Source organism: Sesamum indicum, linkage group LG16, assembly GCF_000512975.1.
Source record: "Sesamum indicum cultivar Zhongzhi No. 13 linkage group LG16, S_indicum_v1.0, whole genome shotgun sequence".
In the NCBI taxonomy this organism is placed as follows: Eukaryota; Viridiplantae; Streptophyta; class Magnoliopsida; order Lamiales; family Pedaliaceae; genus Sesamum; species Sesamum indicum.
This window is the reverse complement of record NC_026160.1, coordinates 2,974,300-2,987,511: the sequence shown is the minus strand read 5'-3', so window position 1 is coordinate 2,987,511 and position 13,212 is coordinate 2,974,300. Positions and strand designations below refer to the sequence as shown.

General features: G+C 35.9%; 1 long non-coding RNA gene across 1 annotated transcript; it reads left to right on the top strand.

Annotated features, from left to right (window-relative positions):
* On the top strand, positions 7,555–8,456 carry LOC110013270. Its single transcript, XR_002288437.1, has 2 exons — positions 7,555–7,964; positions 8,162–8,456. It is a non-coding gene; the product is annotated as an uncharacterized LOC110013270 (long non-coding RNA).

Below are 13,212 nucleotides of genomic sequence, written 5' to 3'. Positions count from 1 at the left end.
AGGGCTGGAGCATGGTCCTCGCCCAAAGTGTGTTTTCAGGCACTCTTTTTGAATTTCTCTCTGGATTTTCCTTTAACCTGGTTCCCACAAACGTTGGAGTGGCATTAGTGTGGAAATCCGCGCTTTCTCTTATCGGTTGATCCTGTGGAGGATCATTGGAACATGTACTTCCCTCCGGCGGTGGTAGTGCTGGAGTGATTTCATTTGTTTGGATATTGACTAAATCCACAATCCCTAGTTGGGAAAAGGATTCTACCAATTCTTGTAGATCTGATAGATCTACTCTTGTCACCTCCATTATTTTATAGATCTGATAGATGCGATAATCAGATCTTCTCTGGATTTTGGCTTTGGAATCTCCGTGGCCTTCCCCTTCTGGTGTAGAAGAGGTACTGTTCCAAGGGCGTCATGATTCGCTCCTGTCTGGATCTAGATGTCTCAGGGTTCTCTCTGGTTTCTCTTCAGATTTGTAATTTTTGTCCTCAGATCTGTAGGGCTCTTGTGTAGATCAGGAAGGATCTTAAGAACCTCGTCCACCTTTTGGCTCAGAGATTCTATTTTCATAGGTATATGGATCAACCTATGTCCACAATTTTGAACCGTCGTTTGTATCTCCCTCAAATCTTGGGAGATATTTGATGTATCAGGCTCGAGTTCTTTCCAATCTGTCATAATTTTTAGTACTGAAATTATGTAGGAATTTACCCGTTCCGTTTCTCCTGGCTGGGATTCTATCATGAAATTCAATGGAGTGTAGTTGTCTCACTGTATTTTCTGATAGTACTTGTCGAACTTCAAAATTTCTCAGCTATTCTTGTTTTTCTTCCGCGTGAGAAGTTTTGGATCAATCCTCTTGGGACCGTTCTCACCCTTGTCAAGAATTTTCATGGGAAATTCTCTTCTTTGTATTTCAAAAAATTTTCTATTTTCAGAGTAACTCGAACTTTCGTTCGGTTCCATTTTCTCTTGAAGAGTCTCCTCCATTAGTGGATAAATAATTTCGAAATGTAATATAATCATATATTTCTTCAATAAACCTAGGCTCTAATACCATTTTTCACGAGCTGGGTGTTTAGAGATGAAATGGGACTAAATGTGTCAATTTCATAGAACTAATGGACTAAAACTATTGACCCCTAAAAGTAAGGGATCGAAAGTGAGAACTACCCTATCCTACGGGACTAAATCTGTCATTTCCCTATTGGAAATATGTAACATTTAAAGAAATTAAAATAGTTCTAACTTGCATTTCCAACCCACTTCTCATTCCGAAATTAAGATTAAAACAAATCAATAAAACAAACAAATCCACTTTCGTCCCGTAGCCCCGACCAGACCGTACACTCAGAGGCCGAATTAATGGCATCAGGTTGGGCAATTCAGTGAAAATCTTAGCAAGATTTGGAGAACTAAAGACAGTGAAATAAACTTTAGCCAACTTACGTAGTGGTGGAAAGGATTGTGATGAAGTATTACAGCAAGCAGCAACTCAATTGCAGCAGTCACACTCTGCAGATATTGAAGGCAGCATTGAAAACGATGAAGATGTTGAACTTATTGATGCTGGATGGAATGAAAAAGTAGCACTCCACTGTCACGCTTTTGTTTATGTTTATTGTGTAGATTGCTGACGTGTAGTTGACTCATTTATTACTCTTGGCATTGGGCCACATCATTGCCCAGTTGGTTAGGCATCTGTTGTATTAGTTCGCTATGTATATACACTGAAAACAAGCTTCATTCTGTTCTCTAACAGTTTTACAGAGAAATTAAGCTTTCATGCGTGGATTTCATTCATCTCTTTGCTGGTATTTTACTTTCTGCAAATCTCACATGGTATCAGAACCTTCACCATGAAGGTTTCTGCACACTGAGGTCATTATATTAGCACTTACATCATTGATATTGAGATATGGCGGATTCATCTATGAATCCGATTAACAGAGCGGCTGCAGAGCAGCAAGAACGTGAAGCCTTGTACACACACCCTTCAGAAAATTCGAGCCTTGTACTCTCTTCTTCTTCGTTGGATGGTAAGAATTTCTTACCTTGGAGTCGTTCGGTCTACGTAGCGCTAGGCACCAAAATGAATCTAGGATTTATTGACGGAATGTTTTCGAGACCTGCCGTCGATTCAGTCATTTTTTAACAATGGCAACGTGTGGACTTGATGATAACGTCGTGGATTTGGAATTCAATTTCCAAAGATATCGTTGAATCGTTTCTGTATGTAACTTCCTCTCGTGAACTATGGCTTGAGATTCAAGGGAGGTACGAGCGTAGTTACGGCCCTATGGTTTATCAAATTCAGTGTGAATTGAGCTTGATCCCACAGCGAGATATATCCTAGACAGCTTACGTAACAAAGCTTAAGAAGATTTGGAATGAGCTAATGTGTCTGGCGCCTACGCCATAGTGCACTTGTGGAGGTTGTACACATAACTCTCCTCCTAGTTATGATCATTTACAGACTTTTGGGTGTCTTAGTTACGCCCAGATGTCTATCCCTTCAAACCCAAGTTTCATCCTAGAGCCAACAAATGCATTTTATTGGGTTATGCAATGACTCATAAAGCTTACAAATTGTTTGATCTTGACAATAGGTACGTCATCTTTTCAAGGGATGTCCATTTCTATGAGCACATCTTTCCTTTCTCTACCTCTGATCCTGCTCATGAGGAATGTCCTCTTCCTTTTGTTCCATCCCACTCTGACTACGTTCAACCTGCTCCCACTTTACCTACTGACCTTTCTCTCGCATCACCTAGTCATTCCCCAATGTCTGCAGCCCCACAAACTTAACTTGAGTCACCTGATTCCAACTTTGCAGATACAATACCTCTTAGACGCTCTTATGGTTGAAAGATTTTATAAGCTCCGCCCATAACCCTTATACATTGCATTCCCCTGCACCTTCATATATGTCGTCCGTAGCCTCTTTGTTGGTTTTTCAGGAACCCATGTCTTTTTCTGAGGCTGTCCAACACAAGGAGTGGCGTGATGCTATGGATGCTGAGATAAAGGCGTTGGAACAAAATCAGACTTGGACTATCATCTCCTTCTGGTAAACGTGCAATTGGATGCAAGTCGGTGTTCAAGACCAAGCTACAAACAAATGGGTCCGTGGAGAGGTATAAAACGCGGTTGGTGGCCAAAGGGTTCAATCAGATCAAGGGAGTAGATTACACTGACAGTTTCTCTCCCGTTGCTAAAATTGTCACGGTTCGCGTTTTTCTTGCCGTTGTGTTGGGAATTTTTTTGGCGGAAACCCATAGCATTGAACATCCATTTCATTGCCAAACAAATCAGTTTCAATTGCATTTGAATGACATAATTAGAAATGAAACCAGTTTCAATTGCATTTGAATGACATTATTAGGAATGAAAAAGCATTCATTCCAATGTTGAATTTGCAAATTGAATGTCATGAACAACAACATTTCAAATTCAAGTTTGCGGTTTTGGATGGGGGATTTGTTGCTATAAAGGGTCATTAACCATTTTCAAAGTTATAAAGAAAAGAAACTTGTATTGTTGCAGTGTGCAATATGATTCTTTCTCTGGTAATCTGTCCACATATAATAAATCTAACCTATGGCATAAGAGATTAGGACATATAAGCTTAAAAGGACTTGAGTTGTAGCATAAAAATGGCTTTTTTCATGAAAAACCTTCTGGTTTAAATTTCTGTGATGACTGCATTCTAGGAAAACAACATAAAGTACATTTTCCTTCTTCCTCATACCCAACTCCCACTTCTTCAAAAAGTATTTTAGATTATGTTCATGCAGATGTATGGGGTCCTGCTAATGTTGAAACACATGGCGGTAACAAATATTTTCTTTCAATAATAGATAATTTTTGTAGAAAAGTGTTTGTGTTTCTTATGAAGCAAAAATCTGAGGTTTTTGAAAAGTTTCAAAACTAGAAAAACTTTGTTGAAAATCAAACTGGCAAAAAGCTTAAAGCTTTAAGAACTGATAATGGACTTGAGTTTTTTAATAAACAATTCACTGAACTTTGTGATAAGAATGGCATTAGAAGACACAAAACTACTCCTTACACCCCTCAACAAAATGGTGTAGCTGAACGAATGAATAGAACCTTGTTGAACAAAGTTAGATGTTTTTAACTAGTTCTGGTTTGCCAAACACTTTCTGAGGTGAAGCACTTCTAACTGCAGCATATTTAATTAATCGTTCACTCTCTGTGCCTTTATTTGGTGATATCCTGAAAAATTGTGGACTAATTCTGATATTGATTTCTCTTCTCTTCGCAATTTTAGGTGTTCTGCTTTCTGTTTAGTTAATGGTGATAAGCTTGATCCTAGGCCCCAAAAATATGTATTTATTGGTTATCCACCTGGTATAAAAGGATATAGATTATGGTTAAGAAACCAACTTGGTTTTAAAGTAGTAATTAGTAGAGATGTAATTTTTAATGAATCTGAAATGTCATGTTTAAATACTACTTCTAAAACCACTGAGAACTATAACATTGAAAATACCTTTGATAAGGTGGAACCCAACAATCCGGATAACCAACAAGGTGTAGAAGTAGAAAATAGAGAAGAAAATCAAGTAGAGAATAACAATGAAAATATAGAAAATGAGATTCCTGAAAATACCTATCAATTAGTAAGAGATAGGGAACCTAGGGACGTAGAATCCCTTCTAGACTTAGAGATTACCACCTAGCTTTAAACACTGAAAATTCTAAACCTTCTTCTTATGAAGAAGCTATAAATAGCTCAAATTCAAAAGAATGGTTGTCTGCTATGAATGAAGAGCTTAAAGCTCTAAAAGAAAACAAAACTCGGGTTTTGGTCCTTAAGCCTAAAAATGCTTCTGTCGTTGACTGCAAATGGGTTTTCAAAATTAAACAAGAAAATAATGCAAAAAGGTTTAAAACAAGACTTGTAGCTAAAGGTTTTACACAAAAAGAAGGCATTGACTATACTGAAATTTTTTCTTCTGTAGTTAAATTTACTATTGTAAGAATTATGCTTGCTTTAGTTGCTCAGTTTAACTGGGAATTTAAACAAATGGATGTAAAAACTGCATTTTTACAAGGAAACCTTGATGAGCAAATTTACATATCTCAACCTTATGGATTTATTGATAAGAAAAATCCAAATCTTGTATATTTGCTTAAGAAATCTTTATATGGTCTTAAACAATCCCCAAGACAATAGAATTAAAAGTTTGATCAATTCATGCCTTCTTTAGATTTCAAAAACAGTGCTTATGATCCTTGTCTATATTTTAAGTATGAAAACAATGTGCCTTTATTTCTTGTCTTATATATGGATGATATGTTAATTGCTAGTCCTAATCTTAGCATGGTTGAAAGCTTACAGAAAAATCTATGCAAAAATTTTGAAATGAAAGACCTTGGAAATGCTAGAAAGATACTTGGAATGAATATTGAAAGAAATAGAACCAAATCAACTATTTTCTTAAATCAAACATCTTACATTCAAAGTGTTCCTGTAAAATTTTCAATGGAAAATTCAGAACCATCTTTTGTACCCCTTGCTGCTCACTTTCAGTTGTGTAAGGATCAATGTCCTAAAACTGATGATGAAAAAGACAAAATGAAAAATGTGCCTTATTCAAATGCTATAGGATCTGTTATGTATTTAATGGTTAGTACTAGGCCCAATATAGCATATGATATAAGTTGTTTAAGTAGGTACATGTCAAACCCTGGTTCTTCTAATTGGGAAGCTTTGAAATGGAGTTTAAGATATTTAAATGGTACTAAAAAACTTGGCATAACTTTTTCAAAAATCTCTAATGATGCTAAACTTGTTGGTTATGTGGATTTTAACTATGCCAATGATAGGGATAGTAGAAAATCAACCACTTCCTATGTTTTTACATTTATGTGATGCATGTATAAGTTGGAAGTCTTACCTTCAAAATATTGTAGCACTTTCCACAACTAAAGCAGAATATATTGCCACTACTGAGGCAATAAAAGAAGTAATTTGGCTAAAAGGATTAATCTCTGAAATCGGTTTTTTAAAAGAAAAACTTGTTGTTTTCTCTTATAGTCAGTCTAGCATTCAATTGTGTAAAAATCCAGTTTTTCATTATAGAACCAAATATATAGATGTAAGATACCATTTTATTAGAGATGTGAAAGACAAAAAGGTTTAATCAATATGGAAAAAAATAAAATCTACAGAAAACCCTGCTGACATGGGCACAAAATGTTTGACTATAGAAAAATTTAAAACTTGTTGTAGAATTCTTAGTTTATGAATTGTGATCCTTTAACCCATTTCTTGCTTTGCAGGTACCATAAGTAAGGCAATGATGATAGCCTTAAGACACACCACCTTTAAGTTTGGACCAAGGTGAAAATTGTTAATAAAATTGGTCCAAACCAAAGGCTGGGCCTTTACCATGGACGGCCGATTAATTCTTGGGCCAAAAGGCCACCTATCCACTAACCCGGCCTACAAACAGGTTTGACCCGACTGCTTAATATTTAAACCCTCACCTCTCATTTCTCTAACCCTAATTCATTCCCCCCCTTCTCTAATTCCCGACTGCTCTTCTCCTTCCCCAAATCCGACCCTTTGGGTTCTCCCCAAAACTTCTAGTCTTCTGTGTTCTTCAATAATGGCTGACTATGGACCTTTACTGTCCAGCCGTTTTATATGGCTGGTTCGTTCTGGTTGATGGCTAACAAGCTGAGAACTCTTCTTCACCTTCTTCTCCTCTTTCTGAAACTCTCTGATAAAGCCTTAGTGGCGTAACCTTTGTGGCATTGATAAAGCCTTTGTGGCACTTTCCTTAGTGAATTTTTGGTGGAGCCTTTGTGGTTCATAAGCCTTTGTGGCTTGAGTGATTCGAGCAACCAGTAAAGGTTGTGGCCTTTAGCCTTGTGTAGGCCTTGGGTCTTATGGCTCCTGAGCCTTCATATTATTCATGTCCTCTGTATCTCTTATTCTATTGTTTTCGGATTTGTTTATTGTATCTATTTTTCTGTTTTCTAGAATCCTTGTAATTTGTTATAGGAAGGCCTATAATAACTAGTAAATTATTTTGTATTGTAATCTTGTCGGATAACGGTCCACTCCTCACGGAGCTGAAGTCAGAATTCTTTGTGGAGCCCGACTTAATTTCAGCTTGTTTACAGCCGTGATTGGAGTATGAATAGTCCAAAGCAACCTTGACCCCGCGAGAAAGTTGCATCATCCACTTTCTTGCTTGCAGTATGGAGGGGCTTACCTTGATTGTTCAGTTTGGCATGTACTTGGGTCATTCTCGTTTGTCCTCCTTGTTTAGCCACGTCTAAACATCCAATTATTGATATATATAAAAACTGACCTAAATATACTAGTTGGAAAAAGCTACCTAAAGAACGTGTGCAAATATAATAATATTTTTTTATATTTTTAATATTTTTAAAAAATAAGTATTATCTAAAAGTATATTAATTAGATTAATAAAATATAAAAGTTGAGAAAAAAATTGAAAAAAAAATGAGAGAAGAAAAAAGAATGCTGGAGTTAGAATAGAGAAAAGGATAAATTATAAAGAGAGAGAAATAGAAAATTGAGAAGATAGAGCGTAAATTAAGGAGAGAAATAGGAAGTTGATAAGATAGAAAACTATTAATGAGTGATTGATAAGATAGGTAGTTACAGTGTTCTTCAATAATATGAACTTTAATGAGTGGGAATATATTGCATGTATATGTAGAAAACTATATATCATTCTTCAAATAGTCAAAAGTAGATGTCAAATTCAAAACTACTACGCGAGCCTTCCAATTCAACTCAGGCTCTAAAGAACACCCAATGGCGTGCTGCCATGGTTGAGGAATTCACTGCTCCTGTGCGCAACAATACAAAAAGCTTGTACCTGCTCTGTTGTACCCAATTAGAATGTTGTCGGCTGCAAGTAGGCTTTCAGGATGAAACGACATTCTGCTGGCTCCATTGATAGGTAGAAACCTCGTCTAGTAACAATGGGCTTTCACCAATTTCATTACCTTGATTACATGGAGACTTTCCGCTTTTCATTCCTCATACCGGAAGAGAAGTCGATTATTCAAGCTGGACTGATTTCTTTACTATTGATTCCGAATCTGTATTGCCAATTTTTTTTTTGATTCATTCCCTTGCGCTTGAACTAAGGGACAGGTGGAGGTGGAATTGATCCCACTTGGCTTAATGGAATTGATTCCAAAGGCTATCTAGAGTCGAGTCGCCCCCTAAAGGATATCGCATAGCAAGCCTCCCGTGCATTTGAAGGCGGAAATCCTCTTTCTGAGGGAATGATTTTAGCACAGGGGTGTAGCAGTCAGACAGAAGAGCGCATGCCCCTAAGAGAAGTCTGTTTTGATTATTTTTCTGTCTATTGAAAATGAAAGTTTTATTTAAGAGTCATATATTGCAAAATATTTTTTATTTAATTTAAATAATATACATATCTATACTATATAATTAAAAAGCACTTTATTGATGTTTTCAATTTATTAGTATATTAATTTTTATTTTTTAATATTGAATAATTACTTTTAACTTCCTCACTTACCATGATATTTTATAACTACCCTTTAGTACTTTTATATCATTCATTTTATCTTATATATATTATGTTATATATATATATATTAAGTAAATAATATAATTTAAAATATTTTATTTTTAATATTTTATAAAAATTATGTACATATATAGAATGTGCTACACTTATTAGCTATATATTATGGGACAACACCTCTTTGGTGTTCTATCTTTTTTCTAATTTTTAATTTATTTTTTAAATTTTTTTCATCTAATTTCCTCCTATTCTCTATTAGCTATATATTATGGGACAACACCTCTTTGGTGTTCTATCTTTTTTCTAATTTTTAATTTGTTTTTTAAAATTGTTTTATCTAATTTCCTCCCATTCTCTGAATATTTTTTGATAGTTACTTCTTTCTTTTTTTATGAATTATTTTGATATAATCTTTTTATAATTTTAATATTAATATTATTTTGTATTTACTTTAATAAAAAATAAAATTTCAGTTTTAAATAGTATTATATAATTTTCACATTTCCCCACTATCTACAAATGATAAGAATTATTTTTTTAAATAATTGTTTATTTTTATTTAATATTTTTTTCTCTTTCTCCTGCTTTTATTTTTTTATTACATTTATTTTTATATTATCATTTTTCCTACTACCAAAAGTTTTAGTAACCGTTGTATCCCAATTCATCATATATGAAACCAATTCTAGATTCAATGCAACAGGCCTTCTTAAATATAACACTAATAAGAACTCTTTTAAACCCACAAAAAAAAAAAAAAAATACCAAAAACAAAAAGCAAAAGCCAAAACCTACAACAACCTTTGGGCGTGAGACGCAAAGTCTATAAAAGTGGAAGTAACACAGACCCGAAACACACACACACACACACAAATAACAATGGAAGTAACACAAATTCTTCACATGAACGGAGGTCTGGGGGAGACCAGTTACGCCAACAACTCATAATATTAAAATTATATTAATTTAACAAATTACAATTAAGTGTACAAATATAATAGTATATATTTTTTTGTACAATTGTAAAAAATACAATAAAGTATATAATTATTCTTAACAACTCGGTACCAGCAAATTTGATTGTGTAGAAGAATTTATCTGTTGGGCTTATTGCCTTGCACGTGTTTGCGTCAAATCCATCTCGTTATGAATACGTGATGTTTGATTTCGACCAGGGCGTGAAGAGATGCGAATAGTAGTGTCATGGACCAACTCAAATCCCAGTACAACCCAATAATCTTCAGAATGTACAGGTTCAAATGACTTGGAATATGTATTCTTATAAGCCATTATATCATAATAATCATTCACCAGATGCAGCATTAATCAGTATGCAGCGCATACCTTTTGAGCGTGACTGCAAGGAATACCAAATTGAGTCCACTTGTCGCAAGAACATTCTCGATTCGCAATTTTGAGAACATGGGTATTGAGTCCGTGTCGGCTGTGATGTCTTGTAACAACCGGGACGGACTGTTGGAACTGATGGTATTTGGTGATGCTATGCTCAACAGAATTTTGATACCAACGTGTGAACATCGTATATGCAAAATCCGTCTACAGTTGGTTATTGGCCACCATTGTAATACACGGCTTGAACGCCCAAAAGACGTATCCTAGCACATATGCACTGGTTGACAGGTGGCGGGCTTTGTGTTGCAATTAAACAATCGTTCGATTATATTTTGGAGAGCTCACATATATTTGGGTAGATTTCAAACTGAACTCTCCCATGTGCCGTAAACAATTTCACCTGCCACTTTTAAACTGAACCATGCCTTTTAGTATGGTATACCGTATCCTGTATGGTCTTCCACAGTTTGGATGACATGCTTTATTCCGTACGCGAGGTTGCATTTTACCTGTCCTAAAAGTAAAGAAGCAACATAAAATCCTATCCAAATTACCATGTTAGAGGGACATTTCATTCAATATACATGTATGGTTCCCCCATATTTTGTTATTATCTACCTTTCAATTTTTTGTTTCAAAATCCCTCGCAACTCCCATCCACAATACATATATGAAAAAAATAAATATAAATTAGTCGACTAATTTTGTATGTTTATACTTATACAAATATATATATATACCCGGCTGCGCTGCGTACAGTATACTTTTCACTTGACCTTCGAACTCTCAGCTATCCAATACTCGTGACGTGCATATCGCATCGAGTGATCTTTCACCGCCTTGATTAAAACTTTTTTATTTTTGAAAAGCATTCTCACATCATGTCTGCCTTCGTTCTTATCATAAATTTTTGTATACTTCATGTTCGGTACACCAATGGCACGACCAGCCGTTTCAGTAAGGCTGGTAAGCGCGGGCCAGCCTTTACTTAAAGGCTGGTGCTGCCAGTTTTAATTTTAAGGCTGGCCGCAGCCACTGATGGGTCACATTGATCATTTGTACATTTATGAAAAAAAATTAACCACCCAACCTCTATAAAAGAGGCGTTGCCTTTTTTCACTTTACTTTCAAAACAAACCTTTCGATTTACTTTCATATGTACGAGTTGTCATTCTATAATTCTTACAATATTTCGTGTGGGTTACACAAATTAATTTTTCGTACAAATGGATAGACGCTCTGTGTAGGCCCTCGTGATGGGACAAACCCAACATAGGCCCGATGATATTTCCAAATGTGACCTAGATGCCATACTACAGGCACGCGCGTGTGGATGGTACTTTCTGGACCCATTTTCAACAAATTATCTTTCCGTACTTGTACAACAAATCCTACACCAAATAGAATTTTATGGAGCTTACAGGTGCGGACACCTTCAATTAAATCATCATCTCATCACCGCATTGGTGGAGATGTGGTGATCCGAGACGCACACTTTTTATTTTCGTATAGGGGAAGCCACAATTATCCTAAAAGATATCTAAATAATATGGGCAGTCCCAATAAATGGCGAGCCGGTGATAGGAGTTGATATCGACCGCACAACACAACAATCGCAGGAATATTGCCTTACTTATTTAGGCTTAGCCCAGATGCAAATGCGTTGAAGGGCTTTAGACTGCAAACACAGGCAATTATATCTCATTTGGCGGCGGTCGATATTACTCATAACACTTCCCACGACATCGTCGTCCATTATGCCCCCGTGCCATTGTGTTGCTTCTATTGGGTGGGATGATGTGCCCAAATTCATGAGATAACCTGATATCATGACTATATCTTTCAAAATTAAAAGGTATAGAAACGACCAGGATGTATAATTGAGGGAGTATTGTGCTGGTATTTTTATATTTGAATTATGTAATGGCAGCACAAAAGGCAAAGCTGCAATTGATGGTGCTCTGCAATTATTGCAGGTAAAATTTACTTAATAACTCTTACAAATTATTTTTTGCTATGAATATTAATTATTAACACATATTTGTATTATTCATATAGATTTGGGCATGGTCACAGATCACTCCACTTTGCCCTGAATTTGGTGCGGCATGAATATTTATGGGCTAAGTCCAAATGGACTACAATCGCTGGCTCCCAGCAACACCATATGGTGCTACTTGGAATTGTCAGCACACGCTCACCCGAACAATATGGGTACTGTCCAGGTGATAAGAGAAATATTGGATGAGATGCAGGCGGATCAGGTAACTTATTTTTAATATTACACGTGTATTTATACCGTGTATTAAATACGTATTAATTACATCTTTTTATTTAATACAGTTCATCTGGTAGCTGTAGGACATGGGCTCGGATGTCATTATGGCTTACGCCGCTGATTTGAAATTCCCAGTTGTGGAGGTCATCATGTTCATTGGTACTCTATGTAACAGTTGAAATGCATCATTCCGGACGGATTCTTCGCCAATTCAAGAAGAGGCAAAATATTCCAGAAGCGACAGATACCCAGGATATGAACCTCTATCAAATCTCCCGTAAAAATCACGCGGGCATAGATTGACACCTGCAACACATACAATACATCACTAGATGGCAAAGACGATATGACACGATTGTATAGGCCACCCATTTTTCATAGAAGAGAAACATAATGAGTTTATTGGAAATGATACTACAACATAACAACAAATTTCGTGTCGTCATCTACTAATAGACGTGTGGAAGGTGGGTGCCAACCTAGAGAAGCACCTATGTTGCAAGTTGTGTTACGTTGTTATATAATATCACATACTTTATTTTAGATATCATTTTTACAATACAAGGATCATTATTTTTCTAAAGTCTTCAGGTAAACGAGGTGAATGCCCTAGAAACTTTGTGTCGATCTAGACCACTAAATATTGAAGGATATAGTCAATTAGTGAATAGATTCGAACACGGGTTACATATTATTAAGGAAGCCATAACCCATCAGCCACAATAAATTGCTTCTCCATCTGATGATGCTCCCACAACATCCCACAGGCAAAGAAGAAGTTCTAGCCGAATGTCTACTGATTCAGTTGAATGTCATGATGTTGCGGTGGATATAGCTGGTCCTTCTACAGTATATACACTTTAAAATTATTACGTGCCTCAACCGCCTCAAGATTATTTACATGCCTTAACCGCCTCAAAATGATTGGTTTCAATCGGCTCCATATATGCCAAGTCAAACACAAGATTATTCTTCACAAGTACATCTTGATCTTGGTCTTGGTATTAATCAACCATA